The sequence below is a fragment of the Arvicanthis niloticus genome, chromosome X, assembly GCF_011762505.2.
Source record: "Arvicanthis niloticus isolate mArvNil1 chromosome X, mArvNil1.pat.X, whole genome shotgun sequence".
Taxonomy (NCBI): Eukaryota; Metazoa; Chordata; class Mammalia; order Rodentia; family Muridae; genus Arvicanthis; species Arvicanthis niloticus.
The window spans coordinates 44958498-44980438 of record NC_047679.1 but is presented as its reverse complement, the minus strand read 5'-3'; positions in this window follow the sequence as shown (position 1 = coordinate 44980438).

Below are 21941 nucleotides of genomic sequence, written 5' to 3'. Positions count from 1 at the left end.
GAGTGCTCACAAAAAGGGACCTATCATGACTGCCCTCCGGAAGACCCAACAAGCAACTGAAAGAGTCAGAAGCAGATATTTGCCCCCAACCAATGGACAGAAGCTGTTGACCCCTGTGTTTGAATTAGGGAAAGGCTGAAAGAAGCTGAGGAGGAGGCCAGCCCTGTAGCAGAATCAGCAGTCTCAAGCTGAACCCCCAAGATCTCTCAGACACTGGACCACCAAACGGGCAGCATACACCAGCTGATATGAGGCCCCCAACACATATACAGCAGATGACTGCTGGGTCTGGGTTCAGTCAGAGATGATGTACCTAACCCTCTAGAGACTGGAGGCACCATGAAGTTTAGAGGTCTGGTAGCAAGGGTCTGGTGGTGTGGACATCCTCATTGAGACAGAGGGATGGGGAGAATGTATGGGATGTAGAAAAGTTGAAAAGTGGAGGTGGGAGGAATAAAATCTGGAGTGTAAATAAATAAATAAATAAATAAAATTTTATCCCATACTGTTGGGAATTCAGAGTCATTCACTAAATTTTAGGGAAGGTTATAATTTGAAGTATTTTTTTTCTTTTTTATTTTATTTAATCTTTTATTTATTTATTTATTTAGTCACCATTGTCAGGACACTCAGCAAGCTCACAGGTCAGCATCATTCTTTTCCCTGCAACACCATGTCTCACTTGTCACTCTGGCAGCCACCATGTTCCTTCAGCATCCTGCAGAAAAAATAAAAACATGCCCTCGTCCTCATATTTAATACCTGATCAGGATCTTGTCTTATGCCAGTAAGTGGATCCTTCCCTTTCACCTATGCATAAGTATGCCTAGTTGTAGAGTGACATAGACACTCAGCAGAAAATTCTTTGGCATCCAATTTTTTTAAAAAAAAATTAAAATAAAAAGAAAATGATTTAAATAAGTTTGTGGTGTATGGGGATATATCTCCCCCTTTTTTATTTTATGAAGATATTGTTTTAAAGATCCATGGTCCCCTTCCACAGTCTCTTGTCCTTGACAATTAAAAGGAATTTCAGTAACATGTGTAATGTTAAATTGCTGCTAAAAAAAAGTCTCAAATGTTCAACAGCGATAGCCAGTTTCACTATCTGCTTCTTTTTGTTTTTCTTTTTATTTATTACTGGATTTTTATTTATCTACATTTCTGATGTTATCCCCTTTCCCCATGTCCCCAGAAACCCCTTAACCCATCCTCCCTCCTCCTATTTTTATGAAGGTATGCCCCCACCCATGTACCCACTCCCACCTCCAGCCCTCGAATTCTTCCTCTCTGGGGCATCCAGCCTTCAAGGAACCAAGTCCCTCCTCTCCCACTGATGCCCAACAAATCCATCATCCACTACATATACAGCTGGAGACATGGGTCTCTCCAAGTGTGTTTGCAGGCTAGCTGTTTAGAACTTGGGAACTTTGGTTGGTTGGTATTGTCCTCTGACTATTTGTGTTTACTGTATTGCTTGTTCCTTGACTATTTGCATCTATTCTATTGCTAGGCCTCAACTTAGAACTGACCTTAACACATGCATGTAATTAAAATAGTATAAAAGTAAAAAGGAGGAGGGGGGATGGGATAGAGGGCTCTAGGGAGGGGAAATGGGGAAAGGGGATGACATCTGAAATGTAAATAAATAAAATATCCAATAAAATGAAGAAAAAAGAAAGAAATACAGGAAATTTAAACCCTTTAATAGTCATATGTTTTTCTTTAAAGCAAGAAATGATTAGCAAGCCAATTATTTGCCATCATGTCAAAAGATGCTGATGTCTTGCATGACTCATATGTCGTTTAAAAGTGAATATATTTTTGGATCAATATATTTTGTTGAGTAATAATCAAAAACACTATAGTAGAAGAGTTCACAATGTGTGTAGTAGAACATGCCTGATAAGGGCTAATGTGTCATTTCTCACTCTGCACCCACTTTTTTATTCTTTTTGGAGACATTTGAAGTTTTTTTTCAGTTTCTCTAGTTTAGTACCCAAGCTGATCATTTATAAAACTGCTAAATATGTTATTTAGATAGTAAATCTCCAAGTATGTAGAGAAAGACTTCCTATTTATTTTGGGGGGGATAGTATAAAATGAATTCTTAGTTGTAAAATCTCTGAATCAGCTTCTAAAGTACATGGGGGAAAACTGGTAACTAACTTTACTGTTTTGTTATAAATATATTACTGACATTTTGCAATTTGACAAGATCACGTTCAAGTTACTGACTTGACTTTGCTGTATTCATATCAACATATAATTCTACAGAATTTTTGCACTGCCAGATAGAAACATGATTTTAAAAAAAAAAGTCATCTCCATGTAATTAAGTGTTTTAATTTGGACAATGAAAATTGCATATCTTTGTTCTACATCATTTTCTTGACTTAGCTGTTTTTCTATTATTTACAGGAAAACAAAAAACAGAGCAAACAAATAACATATAAATATATAATAAAATAATGCTATTGTAATAGCTGAAAATATAAATTAAAAGTTAAGTAACATGTCTCTCTTCTGTTTAACTCTGTAAATTAGTTTATGTATATGGAAGTGAATAATAGATACATACAGGGATGTTAGATACTATAAATAAGCTATGGTTCTATTTCATGTGTTCTAACATGTCTTCAAATCTAGTGTTCAGTCATATGAGAATTTTTGATTACCGTGGAAACATGTGTTATTTCCTTTTCTACATTTAGAGGATGAAGTCAATAATAATCTTTGAAACAATAAAAAAGCAAAAGGTCAAAGAAGAAAGAGAATTTATTTTCTTCTGAAATTTACACCTAAATATAATAATTTGAATTTCATACCTATTTCTAATAAGAAAAAACCTTGCAATATAGAGTTATTGTATATAAAATTGCGAGGAGGGTGCTTATTTTTAAGGAATATATTATGACTTAAAGTATTTAATTTTTAACATCTGCTGGTCTATCTATTACAAAACAGGAATAAAATATAAAATAAAATATATCAAAATGCCTTATATTTCAAGTTTTAATTACTATTACAAATATTATATCTCTTTTATATTTACAATTTAGTGAGACAATTTTGACTTAGTTTGACCAGTTTGGAAATGCAAAATTTAGTGAATATCAATCTTCACATAAAATATAAGTGTTTTGAGAATTGGAAGAATGATAATCATTACTGATTTACATTAATAGTGAAGAGATAGATCATGAGTTATAATATTTAAATCAACATAACTCCATACACTCTAATAATCCATTTGGGATTTTAATTAGAAAGTACTCAGGTGTGTTGGTTTAAAAAAGAAATGTCCTCAATTGGCTTCAGTATTTGAATGCTTGGTCCCTGTTTGGCAGTACTGTTAGGGAAGATTTAGGAAATATAGCCTTGCTGGATGAAGTATGTCATCAGGGAAGGCTTTGAATATTATAGCCTTGCCATACTTCCAGTTCACTCTATCTGCTTTGTGCTTGTGGTTGGTAATGCGAACTATCCTTCTTATCTTTCCGTTTCTCTTGCTATACCTGCTACTTGCAGATATGTGTATCCACCAGGATAAACTCTTACCCCTCTGGATCTATAAGACCAAATAAACACCTTACATTAGATGACGTGGTTATAATAGTTTGTCACAACAGAAAAATAACTAACCTATAAACTAGTACAATGATTGGTATTTTGTTGAATATCTATGCTGTTTCCTTTGCTTGTCTGAATTTTGGTTTGTGTGTGTGTTTTAGAGTAATGGGCAAGACTTTAAATTTGGACTAGAAATGCAACCGAATATAGTAAGCAGCTCTCAAGAGGTCTTTTTTACTAAGAGTATGGAAATCGGTAGTGTTTCAAGAAATGTACACTACATGGTCTAGCTCAAGAGGTTTGAAAGGTAAGTAAGGACTTTAATAGCAACTTCTCTGGAAGAAATTCCTGTAATATTTCAGAAGAGAGCCTGGGTGTGTTTTGCTCTTGTCCTAAGAACTTGACTAAAGCTAAGTTAAACACTGATAAATGTATTTCTTTCGTGGGGGAAATTTCCAAAAAAATAATATTTATTATGTGAAGTGGTTATTGTTAATAATGTGTATGCAGTGAAACATTTGAAAAGAACAAATGGTTCAGAATGGAATACAAAATATTCAAGTTAGAGAAAAAAAGAGCACCAAGTTCCTTAATGTCAGGGCATATGCCAGAAGAAAGGATGTATTTGTTAAAGAGATTAGTATCATTAAAGTGAGACCTGTTCTGTACTGAAATAATAAGAAAAGTACCATTCTAAAAAGACTTTACACAACTAATCTCCCAACTCATGAGTGAGAGAAACTATAGCATTGCATGGAGCTGCAGAAGTGCAGCTTTTGTTCAATGGAGACCTAAAGATTTTAGAGAGACCAGGAGATCAGAATACTGAGATGTTGACCAAAAATACTGCACACAAGTAGCAGAACAAGCCTAAGAGAAGAATTATGGTGCAGGCAGAAAAGCTGGAGGAGAGGAAATTTAAAAAAAAAAAAAGACAAAAGAAAACAAAACAAAAAACCCTTTGTTACTGGACATAAAGCTCCAGGATTTGGTGTTTGCCTTACTGTGATCAGTCATTTTTTCCTCACTATGGCCCCATTTCTCTCTCTCTCTCTCTCTCTCTCTCTCTCTCTCTCTCTCTCTCTCTCTCTCTCTCTCTCCTTTCTTCTCTCATCTCTCTCTCTCTTACTATCTTTATCTCTCTTTCATTTTTCCATTGGTCCATTGGTCTATACTATCATAAAATGGAATTATGTAATATGATTTTGATTTTATCAGGGAAACAGTTATAAAATTACTAAAAAAGATAATTTGGATGTTTAAAGACTGTTGAGACTATAAAAGACAATGGATGTGGGCTAAAGGGCCCAAGAAATAACACCTTTATCTGACTTGACCCCGTGATCATGACCAAATAAAGAATACTGTGACCATGAATAGACCTAAAACTTGAGCCCAGTGCCAGGAAAAAAAAATCCCACCTACCTCTGTGCATAAAAAACCAACAATACCTGAGCTTGTCCCAAGATCAGGCTACAAAAGAAAATTCCACTGGTTCCAGACAACCCTGGAAAGCCATCCCTCCACCAAAAAGCTCCACGTAAAGCCTGTCTTCTGTTCAGTCCTTTGCTGCTTTTCACCTGATAAATTGTGTAGTGTGATTTTGAACTAGTTATTTGGTCCTGATTCCAGGAAGGCTTTCCCTTCAGATCTGCAACACTTCCATAGGGGGAACCTTCCTCTCAGAGATGTTTATACTAAATAATAATGAATAAATCATTGTTAAATTATAATTAAGAAATATATTTTTAATTTCCCCTTTCTGTCCATTGTGATTACTATTTCATTTTAATTTGGCAAAGATTAAGAGTCAAATCTCAGTTGTTTTTTTTTTCTTGGATCCATATTCTGCAATACAACTTCATAATTTCTTTCACTAGGAGTATGAATTTTCTTCAACCCCTGATGTGCTTTATGTTGTGAACTTTGATAGAGGTGACACTGTTGATAATTCCAAGCCTATATTAAAAAGAAGCCTTTTGTTCCTGTGCTGTGCCTTTTGGAATCCTGCTCTTGCCATAAGAACAGCCTTGAGATACCTACTTACAGGATATGCATTATTCTGTAGATGTCATCTTTGCTAAGAAGCCCCCAGATTAGATTGACAGCAGAGTGCCATGAGGAATTCTTGAAGAATTCAAGCAGAACCAAGGGGTGCCTAGCTGAGTCAATCCTACATTGATTATCTACACTACTGTAAACTAAAGAAATTATTTTGTTATTATCTACCATATTTAGGAAGATTAGTTTATTAAATAAAAATAATAATTCACACATAAATATGCATGAGAATTTCCTCACAGTTCTAGCATTGGGTGAAACAAAAGAATGAGAAACAACCTATAAAATTGAAACTAACATTGATTTGGTTTAATTCATGACAAAAACACTACAAATCAGATTGCACTGCATGAAAAATAAAAATGAATGAGAAGTTTTTAGTTTCTGTAACAATTATGAAATAGCTACGGTGTTGGCAGTTGTTTTTTAATTTGTATGTGCATATTAAATAATTTAAAAGACAAAGGATAGCTTTTCTATGTATTTTGTTCAAATTGATCTGTTACGTATTTCTTCAGTCTTCTCACACACAATGGTAACACATTTTTCTATTTCTTAGACATGTCTTATTAAAAGAAAATCCTGTAATCTTAACAACCCTGACTCTAAGAATGAAGTAAAAATGATTTAATAGGGATATCAAATGTTCAGCAATGATAGAGTAGGACAATGAGATAAGGAAGACAAGTCAGTTCCCACTGTATGTGAATGTACTTTATTTACACTAAAGTATTAAAAAAGATCTCAATGCAGAGGCAAAAAGTTGTGAAAGTTATATTCTGATTTCCTTCTGTCATGGAGACAACAAACTTTATGGAGGCAATTAAGTGCCTGTTTTTTCAACCCTATTGTTTGGCTGATAAAATTCTAAATTAAGAAGTGAGTAGACTTAAGTGCATGGGTAACAAGAAATATAAAAATGGTAAAGCAAGCAAACAAAACAACAACAACAACAACAAACCCGGTGGAAAATTATCTGGGTCAGTAACTACTATTATTTTATAGAATCAGTTTATTGTTTGATTCAACATTCTTGCAGTAAAAATATGAAGTAAACACTTTTTATTTTATCAGACTCCTGAAGTCTTTTCTTAACCTTTCAATAATAATGTAGTATCAGCATGTTTAATGCAAGCAAATCTATATCCAGCATTGATCTGAGATTTCCTATAGAGTTCACATTAGAAAGAAAATACCATTAAATTGTGCCCTTTACTTATGACAAGGTACAGTCGTTTTCTATTCTTTTTATATTTTGTTCCAATAGTTTTGTTTCAAATTACTTTCACTTTGTACATTTACTCTAAAACACAGCTCTAAGGCGCCAAGTTTAAGACCTAATTCACCTAAAATACTATATCCTTCTCATTTTTCTTCAGAGTAAACATGAGCCTCCCATGCAGTTTTCACTGCTGGTGTTAACTGAACTATTTCCTTCCTTAAATTAACTGACTTGACCATTATTCTTTTCATGAAATAAGTGGACTTTTTGTTATTTATGGTGGAATTGTTTTACAATTGCATGTTTCCCAGGTCACAAAGTAGACACATCATGGTTGCTAGAAGCCTACAAGTCCAGAATGTATAAGAAGGTTCTATGTGGCAACTTGAAGTAATAAGAGGCATGCAGTTGGGACTGTGATTATAGTATCTTTCAACACAGTTGATGTAAACAAGAGAATTTAAGACTATTTCTTACTAAATATATAACCCAACATTAATTTTCACTACAATTCATAGAAGAGCTATGATTCTTATGTTTGAGAATAAACCTAGATTTCATTACCTTGCTATTTCCACCAGATATCTAAATGTATGTTTCTCTTCTAATGAAACTATTGCTTGATATATCTGTGATACAATATTATGTCCCTATCTCCTGAAACCAGAAGAAACCAAAGGAAAAATGCTGGTCCTTGTCTAAACATTCCATACCATGAAACATATCCACATTCCTTATACCATTAAACAGATTGATTTTTCCAGTTTAGATATAATAATCTGCATGTACTTATGGGTAAATTCTTATTTAAAACAAGATGTTTGTTCATTTATCATTTTTCCTCCAAAAGTGTTTTACTGTGTAGCCCTGGCTGTTCTGTGACTCACTCTGTAGACATGGCTGGACTTGAACTCAGAGAGACTTCTTTTCTAAATATGTAACCCAACAGTAATTTTCACTACAATTCATAGAAGAGCTACAATCATATGTTTGAGAATAAACCTAGAATTGATTACTTTGCTATTTCCACTAGATATCAAAATGTATGTTTTTCTTCTAATGAAACTATTGCTTGATATATCTGTGATACAATGTTATGTCCCCAAATCCCCAAACCAGGAGAAACCAAAGGAAAAATGCTGGTCCTTGACTAAACATTCCTGTCTCTGCCTCCTGGGAGATGGGATGTATATAGGTTTGTGCATAAGAGTGCAAGTGCCCACCGAGGCCATCAATGTTTGATCCCCAGGAGATGGAGATAGTATGATTGTGAGCTGGATGTTGCTATTGGGAGCCAACTCTGTAAGAGTTGCAAGTCCTTTTTATCACTAATTAATCACTCCAGCCCAGTTCTAATCTTTAAGTAACAATATTAAACATCACTTTCTTGAAACTAGCTTCCATGACATTAACATGTTGAGTCATTCCTTTTTGTGTGCCCCTGTGTCATGTACTTAGATTGTAGCAATTTATTTATTGGATGCTATTAATTCATTTCAAAGCCTTGAAGTCTCTAAGGGCAGTAATTTGAGTCTTATTTTATTTGTGTACACAGGGTCAAAAACTGCCAGGTAAAAAGAGAAGGCAATAAGTAGGGTTTACTGTTAAATTACCATTTTGATCATTACCAAGAATTCCTTAGGGATGTATGATTCCTTATAAAATATACATGGAAATATTAATTTAAATATTTTTATTCTTCTAAAAAATTTAAATGGGCTTATGGAACTTTTCCTTGAATCTCCTAATTTTTTTTACCTTTCCTAAATTAAATAAAGCATCACTATTAAAAGTTTATAAAGCAAATGTTTACTTTCTTCTTTGAAAGACTTTCATAATTAGGGATATTTCTAGTAGCTATTGATATAACTTATTCTTTAGATATTATAATAAATCAGAAATTATATCACAGTAATACTTGGTATTTTGTCTGATTTAGTAAGTTTAGATGAAATAAAAGATGATTGGAATTTATAGATGATTGGAATTTCATGCATTAAAATTAATTCTAATGTACAGTAAAGGAATATGAGCCTCTAGAATGCTCAGTTCTAAATACAACATCTATATCTCCCCATCCAAGTCTAAAAGATTATTAAATAAGAAGAAGCTGAAATATTCTATGAATCCATGGTAGTGGACACCAGCAGAAAAACTGAATTTGATGAACTTGACAGGACCATTGAACTCACCAAAGACTGCCCCACCAGCAAATCCATCCTAGATACAGTTGCCAAACCCAGATGCTATTGTGGATGCCAGGAAGTATTTGCTGAGAGGAACCTGAAGTGGCTATCTCCTGTGAGGCTCTGCCAGAGCCTGACAAATACAGAGGTGGATGCTCACAATCAACCATTAGACTGAGTGTCGAGGTCCCTGGTAGAGGACTTGGAGAAAGGACTGAAGGAGTTGAGGGCATTTGCAGCCCTATAGGGAGAACAACAGTGTCAACTGGCCAGAACCCCCAGAGATCCCAGGACTGGACCACCACCCATAGAGTACATATGGAGGGACCTATGGCTCCAGCCACATTTGTGGCAGAGGATGGCCTTGTTGGACATAAGTAGGAGGAGCAGCCCTTGGGCCTGAGGGGGTTTGATGTACCAGTGTAGGGGAATTCCAGGGCAGGAAGGCAGGAGTGGGTGGGTGGGTGGGTGATTACCCTCAGAGAGGCAGAGGGAGGGAGGATGGAATAGGGGGCTCCAGAGGGAAAACTTGGAAAGGGTATAACATTTGAAATGTAAATAAAAAATATCCAATAAAAGAAAAAAGTAAAATAATGAACTCATAATGACTATGACTGGACACACAGACTTCTACAGTACCAAGGAGTTTAAATACCAGCACAGATTAGGGAAGGATGTATGAATCCCTGTGCTTAGTTGAGAATCTATTGAAAATTGATGATTTTGTGGTGAGCATGAGTCAGTTTTCCTCAGGGATTTAGCCCCTGAGATATTGCCCTTGTTCTAGTAGATTATCTGACACCCATATATTCTTAGGTAACAGTACATGAATTCACTGGATTAAAATTAAAGTTTTGAGGGGAAAGTGGTGGGGTTGTAAGAGAAGAATTGGAAAGCAGTGAAAGGGGTAGATTTAATGAAATCAAAATACTTTATATGCATGAATAGAATTCTCAACCAATAAATAAAGGGGACTTTTAAATCTCTTATGCTAGAATGTAAGTTTTCTCTGGTCAGGGTTTTATTAGTATCATTTCCCTAGTTCTTGGAGTGAGGTACAATATGGGAGCATGCAATAGACTGTCAATAACTGATAATCTGAGCACAAAACAAGGAGGCATAGTGAACCTATACATATCAGTATACAATTGGCAGTATTATTCTTAACCAGATGATTTGTCAATTGAACCAGTCCTTCGTAAATCAGATATGACTTGGTTATTTTTATAGTTTTCTGTGTGATCTGCAATGTATATACGCATTTTGTTCATTTGCTTCTAAGCCATATACTCAGAATTATAACTAACATATACCTTAAATTAATTTTAGTTCTTTGTAAACATCATGCATCTCTATACAAAGAATTTAGATTATATACACCCTCTATTCCTTGTTTCCAATTTCTTCTGGATCTGCCCGTAAATTCCCATTCAAAATTTTGTGTTTCTTTATTTTTAAAAGAACTTCAGGGGGAATCACTATCCCTGACCTCAAGCTGTATTTCAGAGCAATAGAGATAAAAACTGCATGGTATTGGTACAGAGACAGGCAGGAAGATCAATGGAATAGAATTGAAGACCCAGAAATGAACCCACACACATATGGTCACTTGATCTTTGACAAAGGAGCTAAAACCATTCAGTGAAAAAAGGACAGCATTTTCAACAAATGGTGCTGGTTCAACTGGAGGTCAGCATGTAGAAGAATGCAAATCAATCCATTCTTATCTCCTTGTACAAAGCTCAAGTCCAAGTGGATAAAGGACCTTCACATAAAACCAGATACACTGAAACTAACAGAAGAGAAGGTGGGGAAGAACCTTGAATACGTGGGCATAGTGGGAAAGTTCCTGAACAGAACACCAATGGCTTATGCTCTAAGATCAAGAATTGACCAATGCAACTTCAAAAAATTGTAAAGGTTCTGTAAAGCACAGGACACTATCAATAGGACAAAATGGCAACCAACAGATTGGGAAAAGATCTTTACAAATCCTATATCCAATTGGGGGTTAATATCCAATAAAAACAAACAAACAAACAACAAACAAACAACCTCAAGAAACTAGACTCCAGACAACCAAATAGCTCTATTAAAAATGGGGTACCAAGATAAAGAATTCTCAACTGAGGAAATTTGAATAGCCGAGAAGCATCTAAAGAAATGTTCAACACCCTTAGTCATCAGGGAAATGCCAATCAAAACAATCCTGAGATACCACCTCACACCAGTCAGAATGGGTAAAATCAATAATTTGGGTGATAATAGATGCTGGTGAGGATGTGCAGAAAGAAGAATACTCCTCCATTGTTGGTGGGATTGCAAGCTGGTACAACCACTCTGGAAATCAGTCTGGGTTTTTTTTTTTTTTTGTTTTTTTTTTTTTTTCAGAAAATTGAACATAACATTACCTGAGGACACAGCTATATCACTACTAGTTATATACCCAGAAGATGTTCCAACATATAACAAGGACACATGCTCCACTATGTTCATAGTAGCCTTATAACAGCCAGAAGCTAGAAATAACCCAGATGTCCTTCAACAGAGGAATGGATACTGAAAATGTCATACATTCACACAATAAAGCATTACTCAGCTGTTAAAAACAATGAATTCCTGAAATACTTAGGCAGATGAATGGAACTAAAAAATATCACTCTGAGTGAGGTAACACAACCACAAAAGAACACACATGGTATGTACTCACTGATAACTGGATATTAGCCCAAAAGTTTGAAATACCCAAGATTCAACTTATAGACCACATGAAGCTCATGAAGAAGGAAGACTAAAGTATGGGTGCTTCAGTCTTTCTTAGAAGGAGTAACAAAATACACATGGGAGCAAATATGGAGACAAAGTATGGGACAGAATCTAAAGGAGAGGCCTCCGGAGACTGCTAGACCTGGGTATACATCACATGTGCAGTCACCAAAGGCAGATACTGATGTGGATGCCAGGAAGTGCATGCTGACAGGAGCCTGAGATAGCTGTCTCCTTAGAAGTCTGCCAGAGCCTGACATATACAGAGGCAGATGCTTGAAGCTAACCATTGAACTGATCATGAGGTTCCCAATGGAGAAGTTAGAGAAAAGACTGAAGGAGCTGAAGGGGTTTGAGGCCCCATGGGGATAGCAACAATACCATCTAACCAGAGCACCCAGGGTCTAAACTGCCAGCCTGAGAGCACATAGAGAGGGACCCCATGGCTGCAACTGTATGTGTAGGGAAGGATGGCCTTGTAGGACATAGGTGAGAGGAAGTCCTGGTCCTGTGAAGGCTTGGTGCCTTGGTGTGGGAGTATTTGAAGGTGGGGGAGTGGGAGTGGGGGGCACATCCTCATAGAATCAGGAGAAGTGGGGATGGGATAGTGGGTTTCTGGGTGAGAGGAAATGGGGAAAAGGGATAACATCTAAAATGTAAATAAAATGTCCAATAAAAAAAATTAATAAAAAAAGACTTAAAAATAGTTTTTTTTGTAACCTACTAAGACCAATTAGTCCTGCCTATATATGCAGGGCCACCTACCAGAGGCCACAACTTTTAAATAAAAGTAATCATTCTTTACCAGCTGCCATGGAGCAGCCTCAGCATCAAGAGGGGTTCTGAGAGAAAGGGTTTCTTGGAGGAGTAGAAGGAATGACTTGAAGTCAAATTGTGGATTCAAGCTGATGACCTGTGTCCTGCTTGCTATTCTAAAAAATCTCTTTGTCCATGTCCTGCTTGGCTCATGCTGTTTCTAAATATCAAGGTGTCATTAACCTTAACCGGGAGGAAATTCCTCAAAGGAATGTGAAAATATGTACGCTATTATAAAAACAAGCCTTATGCCCACAACAGCCATCAACACTCATGAAGACGCACACTGGGGCCCTGTCCCAGGGGTAAGAACCCTGTCTCCATGACACACTGTTCCCACTAGGACCACACTAAGCTCCCCATATCCTGCAGGCTTGCACAAGTACCCTGTCCCCCAGTTAGAGGTTAATCCTAATGATCACTTCACTTTTCCATTTTAAAATATTGACTGGCTTGATCTTGGGCAGGCCTTATATAGGCAGAGTGGCATGATGAGTTTATAAATGTTATGGATCTGCCATGTCCAGAAGATATATTTGCTTCTGAGGAGGTAGACTATTTTGGCAGGATTAGAGAGACTCTGACAGAGATGCAAGATTTAGTTTTGGTTTTATTTCCTCAATATTATATTTCCTAGTTTTAACATATTTCTTAAGTTAGTGTTTGAAATACTGGGTTTCCTTATGATATTTTGTAACATATTTTGAACAGCTTGTTCATATTTAATAATTTACTAAACTTTCCCAACTATCTTCTTTCTCTTTCCATTGGTTCCTTTCATCTCCTCCAATAGTTTTCACTTTGCTCTCATGTTACATGTATGTATGCATGTATATACAAGTCAAATATATATACATAATATTCATTTATAAGAGAAAAATGAACTATTTTCTCTGTGTTTCTCCTACTACTATCCTCTTATTCCATCTGCTTAGTTATTTTCCATACTATACATAATCCTCTATATGGGAAAATATTTAAAAGATATATAAAATATATAAAGTATTTATACACACACACACAGCCACTGCTTATATATTTATTACATGGGCTGCTTTCATATCTGTAGTCTTGCAATTAGTGCTATAATAAAAATAAAAGTACAAGTATATCTGTGGCATACTAATATATATATTTTTGGATAGTACCTAGGAGGGGTATAGCTGAACTTTATGGTAATTCTACATTTATTTGAATACATTTGGTACTGATACAAACGTTTACATGCTCATTTTGAGATCCATTTTTCTACATTCTGTTCATAATTGTTGTCATTTGTTTTCTTAATGACAGTCATTCTGATTGGGGCGATGTGGGCTCTCAATGTTGTTTTTTAAACAATTTTTATTCTCTATTTTGATGTTTTATAATTTTTCATATTTTTATGTATAGTGTAATATGCACATATGCTTGTTGTGTACATGTGAACACATATAGGTGCAGTAAGAGTATATGTGGCTATAGAAGCCAGAGGTTGAAATTGAGATGTCCCTTCATCTTATATTTTGAGACAGAGTCTCTTCAACTGAATTGACTTTGCCTTTTTAGGTAAGCTTGCTGGCCAGTCAACTCTGCCTGTTTCTGTTTCAAGGTTCCTTGGTTCCAGCTGCTGACACTCATGCCCAGTTTTTTATGTGCAAACTGAGTATTTGAGGCCAGATAATTGAATTCAGTTCACAGGTATTTTATTAGGAATTTTTACTTTCATCATCATGAAAATTGACCTATAGTTTTAAATTTTTATTATATTTATTATTATTGTGTGTTTCATTTTCATTTTTATGCCATGATGATGATGGCTTCATATAATGAGTTTACCAGTGTTGTTATCCTCGGCTTTTCTTTATTTGGAGATGATCAGTGTTTGAATTTCACAGCTCATTATAAATTTTCTTAACTTGTGTAAATAAAATATATCTATCAATTTATCAGTTTTTCTTCTAGACTTTCTATCTCATTATATGTTTTCAAGGTTTTCCTATTATGATCCGTTAGGATTCTCTAGTGTTTGCTATAAGTCCTTATTTTCATCTCTCAGAAATGTGTAATTGGGCAAGTCATGTAGCTTTTACATCAATTAAATCATACCAACATAAAAATTACCCTTTTCCTGGCTTTATGTCTTATTTCCATATCCGCAGCTTTCTAGAGGTAAAATGAGAATTATCTAAAAATTGAAACCAGCCCGGGCTATGGCTATGCAGTATGACTGCCTCAACTAACTAAAATAAATCTGGCTTGCTTCTTATATTACTATGTAATTACATAACTTATATACCCCCCTACCTGTCTCTCTGTTTTTAGAGAGACAAGTGATCCTTATATTTATAAATATAAGCAAAAATTGTATCTGATAGCAGAAGATTTTAATGTTTCCCCTTTTCTTAGAACAGTTACCATAGAAAATGGTAATTGTATCTTCTCAGTTTCTTAAAATGTTCACAATATTTTCAAATATTAAATTAGCTCTTTTCAGTTTTAAGGCCAAGAAAGTTTGTTCAAGGCCCTTTAAGGCATGTCTTTAAAATGCAATCATCAAAAACCTCCCTGCTTTTTCATGTCTTTGCCTAACTGTGTGTCTTCCTGGTTCCAAGTAAAAAACATAACATCTCTCAAAGGTGTGAGAAATTTAAATTTCGTTTGGATAGAGAAAATTAGGCCACTGACCTTAAATTGTTAAACATTTCCCAGCTATGATCCCTTTTCACTTGAGAAATTTTTATGTTATCCTGGGTAATTAGGTACATAAAAATGAATATACTAAACAAATTTATTTTAAAACAATTCTTTGGTACACAGAAATGCAGTGTTCATTAAAGATTAAAGTAAACATGCATACTAATGAAATCAATGTTCTTGCTTATTTTTACATAAAGAAATAATTTTTATCATTTTTCAAAGCTCATCAATATTTCAATTTTATGATTCTCAATTCTTTGTGTTCCAGTTTAACACACAGTACAAAATAGAAGAAATATATATGGGGGTGTGTGATGGCTATTCTTGTTTGTATAATTGATTACATCTGGAATTAACTGAAACCCAAAAAGAGAGGACACAACTATGAGGGATTTTTTCTCAGTTTTTGAAGTAAGAATATCCGTTTTTTATTAGTATTTCTGAGGTAGGGACATATGCCTTTAATCAAGACCACTCAAGACCATTTGAGTTAGTAAATACCACCTCTGATCTGAGCTGCACCTTCTGCTGGAAGACTAAGATTAGGTTAGAAGGAAGCTTGCTCTTTTTTTACCTGATTGCCCTCACCTTGCTGGCAAGTCCATTCCTTCACTAGCAATAGAGCCTACTTCAGGATTCCAGTATATACTGAAGACAAACTAGGATGTCCAGCATCATCCACTGAACAACTACTGGATTCTTAGACTTTCAGCTCATAGACAACTATTAATGTATTAGCTAGACTACAGACTCCAAGCCTTTCTCATATATATACATATATATGGAAGGGGAGATATCAAATTCTTTAAGTTCTGGTACTTTACAAAAACCTGACTAATACAGGCCATTTTAGAAATGATTTTTATCTTTGAATGATTTTAAATTTCAAGATAAAATTAATCAAATCATTTTTATAAAACACAACTCCAAAAGCTTTTATAATTAAATATTTTAACATAATCCAATTCAAGTTGATACTTAAATGCTGAAAAATGATAGCAAGGACTTATTGGAAGTCTTTGTTTTCTATGATTAAACTATTAGGTTTCTTCAAGAGCAGAAAACTTTTATACAGAGTAAAAATACTGCAATTCACAGTGCATAGTAGTTTTATATATGAGGTGAAGTGTTTCAGGGAGCACTTTTTGGGATTGCCTGGTTGGATAGAATAAAAAAATGTAGACTCACTACAATAAAGTGGAAAGACACTACAAGGAAAACTGATATCAGAAAACAAACAAACAAACAAAAAAACCAAAAATGTAAGTTTGATGAATAAATTTTGGATTATTATATATCACAAACCTTTTATTATTCTCCAAATTTTTATTTCGCAATAATTTTTCATTGCCCCATGTAGAATTGTAGTACTTAGTTTAATAACCTTTGAATGAAATTATATCAATGGTCATATAAAATTATAAAGTGAATTTAGAATATATATTTTTACACATATGTATAATTACACACATGTGTTTATGTAATTATGCCTTGCAAGACATTTTTCTTGAGGTCTATGTGTCGCATATCTCAAGAATAATAGATGCCACATATTTGGGTCACTAAATGTGTGAAATGTCTTCTTTCCCAGAGCTTGTTTTAGGAAATAATGTAGCCGGGGCCTGGTGGTGTCCAATCCTTCTGTGGCAGGGACAGGCTATGAATTCTATATTAGTCTGTTATAAATACTAAGCTCCAGGCAAGTTAGGGATACAAAATGAGATCATTTAAAAATATATTTGTGTGTATGCGTTTGAATTTATATGTGAGTGTACATGATTGTGTTTGTGAATGCTGATGTATTCATACCAAAGTGCACATATGAGAACAGGATATATTCAAATATTGGTTCTTACTTCTACCTTGTATGAGACCTGTGTTTTGTTTTTGTATAAAGCTACCTGGGACACACAGTTTTCTGGGAATCTATCATCTTTTTAATTACTCTTTGATTACAGACACATACTACCACTCCTTGCTTTTCACATAAGTTCTGGTGATTTAATATCAGGTCCTCATGCATGTGTGACAAATATTTTACCTACTGAACCATTTCCCTATCCATCTTCAGAATTTCAACATATCTTTGGTTTTTATAATATCTCAGTTTAATATTTATTGTATAATAAAACTGTCTTCTTCCACTTGGAATTTTGTCAGGAAATTCTGTGGGCCATCAGGCAATTGGTTTATGGTTCCCTCATCAGATAGATGAAATTACATTTAAAACAGAGCAAAAATTGTGGGGAGCCGACAGAAGGTGGCTATCATCCTTGCAGCCATCTTGAGCCATATACCCTGACAAGAGACTTGATTACAACAGCGTACAACAGCTGAGCATACTCTGATAACATCTTGTTTTAGATACCCAGGATCTTCCCTTGGGTGTGTGAGACTTAAAGGTGTGATTTAGAGCCAAGACTTAAGGGCATGACTTAAGGTGTGATTTAAAGATAAGACATAGAGATCAGATTTAGAGACAAGACCTAAGGGCATGACTTAAGGGCGTGACTTAAAGGCATGCCTTAGAAGTGAGAAATATAAAAGGTGCGAGGCAGATTGAAGAAATCAGTCAGTTATTAGGTATTAGGTAGTAGGCACTTGAGACAGGCAGCTATTATTAGACTTTAGGCACTTAGCATTTGGAGAAAGAACTTGGAACTAGGAAAGAGACTAACAACTGGAACTAGGATTAGGCACTAGGGACTAGAAACTCAAGACTTGGGACTTGGACTAGGAAGAGAGACTGAACAATAAACAGGATTGAATCACATTCTGTGTGGTCTCCATTCTTCGAGTCTGTCCTCACTCTCTCTCTCTCGCTGAACCCCAACCCGCAGACTGGAGCAGCCTGGGGCAGTGTGGGCTCTAACAATTTAGCCCCCAAGGCTTTTGGCAATGTGGGTTCCAACATTGATAGAGTGGTCCCCAATATTTTGGCCCCCAAACGTGGGCTAGAGCGGCTTTCAACATTTTTGGGCAACAAACATAGGGCAGCTTGGGCCTCAACAAAAAATTATATGGATTCTACTAGGAAAATAGAGAGTTACAGAGTCTTATTCCCATCCATACAGTGACAAAAGTATACACTCATAATTAAGTTTCAGATACATGGCAACTAACTCTTAACAACAAGACAAATAGAATTGCTAATAAATGGATAAGTAATAACATGAAGATTGGCAAGAGATTTTAGAGTCCCTAGTATTAGCAGATAGAAAACAATCTCACTCTGAAGGCATGATCTTTTTTGTAGGCTTTATTTTTACATGCTACCACCATCCATGCAAATACAGGCTGAGATGAAAAGAAAACCTACAAGGCCAAAGCATATTTTCAAGAAATGAGAAGAGAGAGGTTAGGCATGGCACCCTTCTCAAAAATTTTAACCCAGAATTGCTCCTGTCTAGAGGGAATACAGGAACAAAGTGTGGAGCAGAGTCTGAAGGAAAGGCCATCCGGGGAGACTGCCCCACCTGGGGATCCATCCCATATGCAGCCACCAAACACAGTCAGTATTGCTGATGCCAAAAAGTGCTTACTGACAGGAACCTGATATAGCTGTCACCTGAGAGGCTCTACCAGAGCCTAATCAATACAGATGTGGATGCTGGCTGCCAAATATTGGACTGAGTACAGGGACTCCAATGAAGGAGTTAGGGGAAGGACTGAATGAGCTGAAGGGGTTTGCAATCCCATATGAAGAACAACAATATCAACCAACCAGAACCCCCAGAGCTCCCAGGGACTAAACCACCAACCAAAGAGTACACATGGAGCAATCCCCAGGGACTAAACCACCAACCAAAGAGTACACATGGAGCAATCCATGGCTCCAGCTACATAAGTAGCAGAGGATGGCCTTGTTGGGTATCAATGGGAGGAGAGGCCCTTGGTCCTGTGAAGGCTTGATGAAGATGCCCCAGTGTAGGGGAATGCCAAGGCACTGAGGTGGGAAGTGGTAAGTGGGTGGGTGAGCACCCTCATAGAAACAGGGGAAGGGGGTGTGATAAGTGATTTTCGGAGGGGAAACCAGGAAGGGGGGGTAACATTTGAAATGTAAATAATTAAAATAACCAATAAAAATAAAGAAAAAGAAATGAGAAACCACAGAGAATAAAAGTATTTGTCAGTCATGTTTCTGGCATGTTACTTGTTTTCAGTATGCATAAGGATTTTTAAAACTCATGACAGATAAGGAGAAAACTTCAATAAAAAACAAGAGTCAGTGTTTGAACACACCAAAAATGATATGTAGATAATAAATAAGCCGATGAAACCATTCTTAATATAATTAGTCCTGAGAAAAATTTCAATTAATATCATAATGAATCAAATCCACATGTGTGATGGTTGGTTTTAAAGGCCAACTTGTCACAACTTAGAGTCACATGATCAGGGAGGCTCAGTTGAAGAATAGTTCTGAGTGCCTTAATTCATTTGTGAGGATCCAGAGTTTCCAGACTTCCAAAATAACTGAAGAAGAGAGGCTCTACCAGAATCCTCTAATCCTTCAATACCAGATTGTAACTAGTAAGGTACTCAGCCTTTATAACTTAACAACTACCAATTTCTATGCCTCTCTGATATGCAACAACTATTTTTAATATTGCAATTATATTGTATATGCTATATATATATATATATATATATATATATATATATATATAGTCAGTTCTATCCTAGAGAACCATGGTTATGCAACATATTTATTAGAGTGACTAAAATATTACTTGAGGGAAACAACCCAGATGACTTCAAATATTCAATGGCAATTGTCACTTCAGTAAGCAGAAGCCATTTTGGAAAGGTTTTTCAAAAGAAACACACATATGCTATGTGACAAAGAAATCCCATTTGTTCTTGAAAAAGACAAAACTCTTGTTCCCACAAAAACCTGATGCAGATGTGTACAACAGCTTTATTATAATCACCAGGCATTGAAAATTATCCAAATGTCCTTCATCTGGTAAATGGATAAACTATAATGCATCCATATAATGAAATCCTATTTAGCAGCATTGAAAAAAAATCTAATTTACTGACACATGAAACAACAGATAACTCTCAAGTGTGTTTTGTTAACTGAAAAAGAGCCACACAATAAGGCCTCTGAATTAATCAATCTGTAAGATGTTCTGATAATGGCAAAGCCAAAAGAATGTAAAATACATCAATATTTTCTAGGTATTCAGAGTAGAAGAAATTGGTGACTCCAAAAAAAAATATGAAGTAATTTTTGTTGATATAATTGATCTGTGTCATGACTTTAGCTGTAGATATATGATGTTGTAGTAGTTCAAAATCTAAAAAAATCTAGAATAACAATTTAACTTCATTGCATATAACAATAAATTATTTTAAGCTAAATAATACAAAATTCATAATTTGTTATTAGTTGTAAAACTTCATTTTAGCATTTTAAATGATATATTTACTTAGCTTATTTCTTTATAAGTAATCAGCAATGTTCTAAAAAATGTCCTCCTTTTTCTAAAATGTATACAAAGTGAAAAATCAATATATTTTATAAAAAATATTTAGGTATCATTAAATAAATGGACATATTTAATATGAGATATAGTATCTTCAGTGATCGTAAGCTTGGCAATAAATGGTAAAGATTAAATGATAGGGTCAGAATGGCAAAAAACAGTTCATGGTTGTAGATATGAATTAGAAAGAAAGAGTAATCAGAGTTGACTGATAGAGTTAAAGAAGTAAAATTGTAAGATTAACAAATACTACAGGGATTTTCAATAGAAAGGGATAAATTGATTTTAGTAAGCTGTTTGAGTCACTATAATAACTAATAAGAAAATCAAGAGATTCATTGATTAAATTTGAGTAGAGATAATTCTGTCAGCAATTCAAAGTTTCTTTATAAAAATGGTATTGAAACTAGAGTTAACTGTCAAAGTGTCTTATGTTATAGAAAACAAACTAGATAAATATCTATAATAGCAAGGATTTAAAAGGGAGAAATATTAAGAGGTAAATTACCATTGGATCAATAACTAAAAATACAGATGTAAAGGGTAGAATTCATTGTCACAACTGTTTTCAAACTGATATGAGGATCATAGATGTTGAAATAAAGGCTGTGTTTATTGAGAATATATATATGTTTATAATACATTCAATTAATCCAATTTATGAAAACAACATATTGTAGACATGAAAAAGAAAAGGCCTGAATACAAAATTTATACAAATTTATACAATTCCTTGTGCCTTTCACAGCTCTGGTGAGCATTGATGCAGTGAACACTGCTGATAAAATTACCCATGGCCTGAGGTCAGTATTTCCGTTTTGGTCAAGGTTCAAGAATGGCATATTTAGCTTGATCATGCTAGCTCATTTTGTCCTGTGAATAATTTTACTCCTGGTCATTGTGTTAAAGCTTGTCTTTAACAACGTCAACATGTTTGCAGCCAAAGTACATGACTTAAAACTAAAAGTGGAACCCCAGATAGAGTTATTAAATTAACAGGCTGGCAAGCCAAGGACAGGGAAGATTCTGCACAGAGCCTTACCAACCCAAGACATTGCCTTGCTTGTTCCTTGACTATTTGCATCTATTTTATTGCTAGTTCCTCAACCAGGAACTGACCTTAATACTTGCATGTAATTAAAA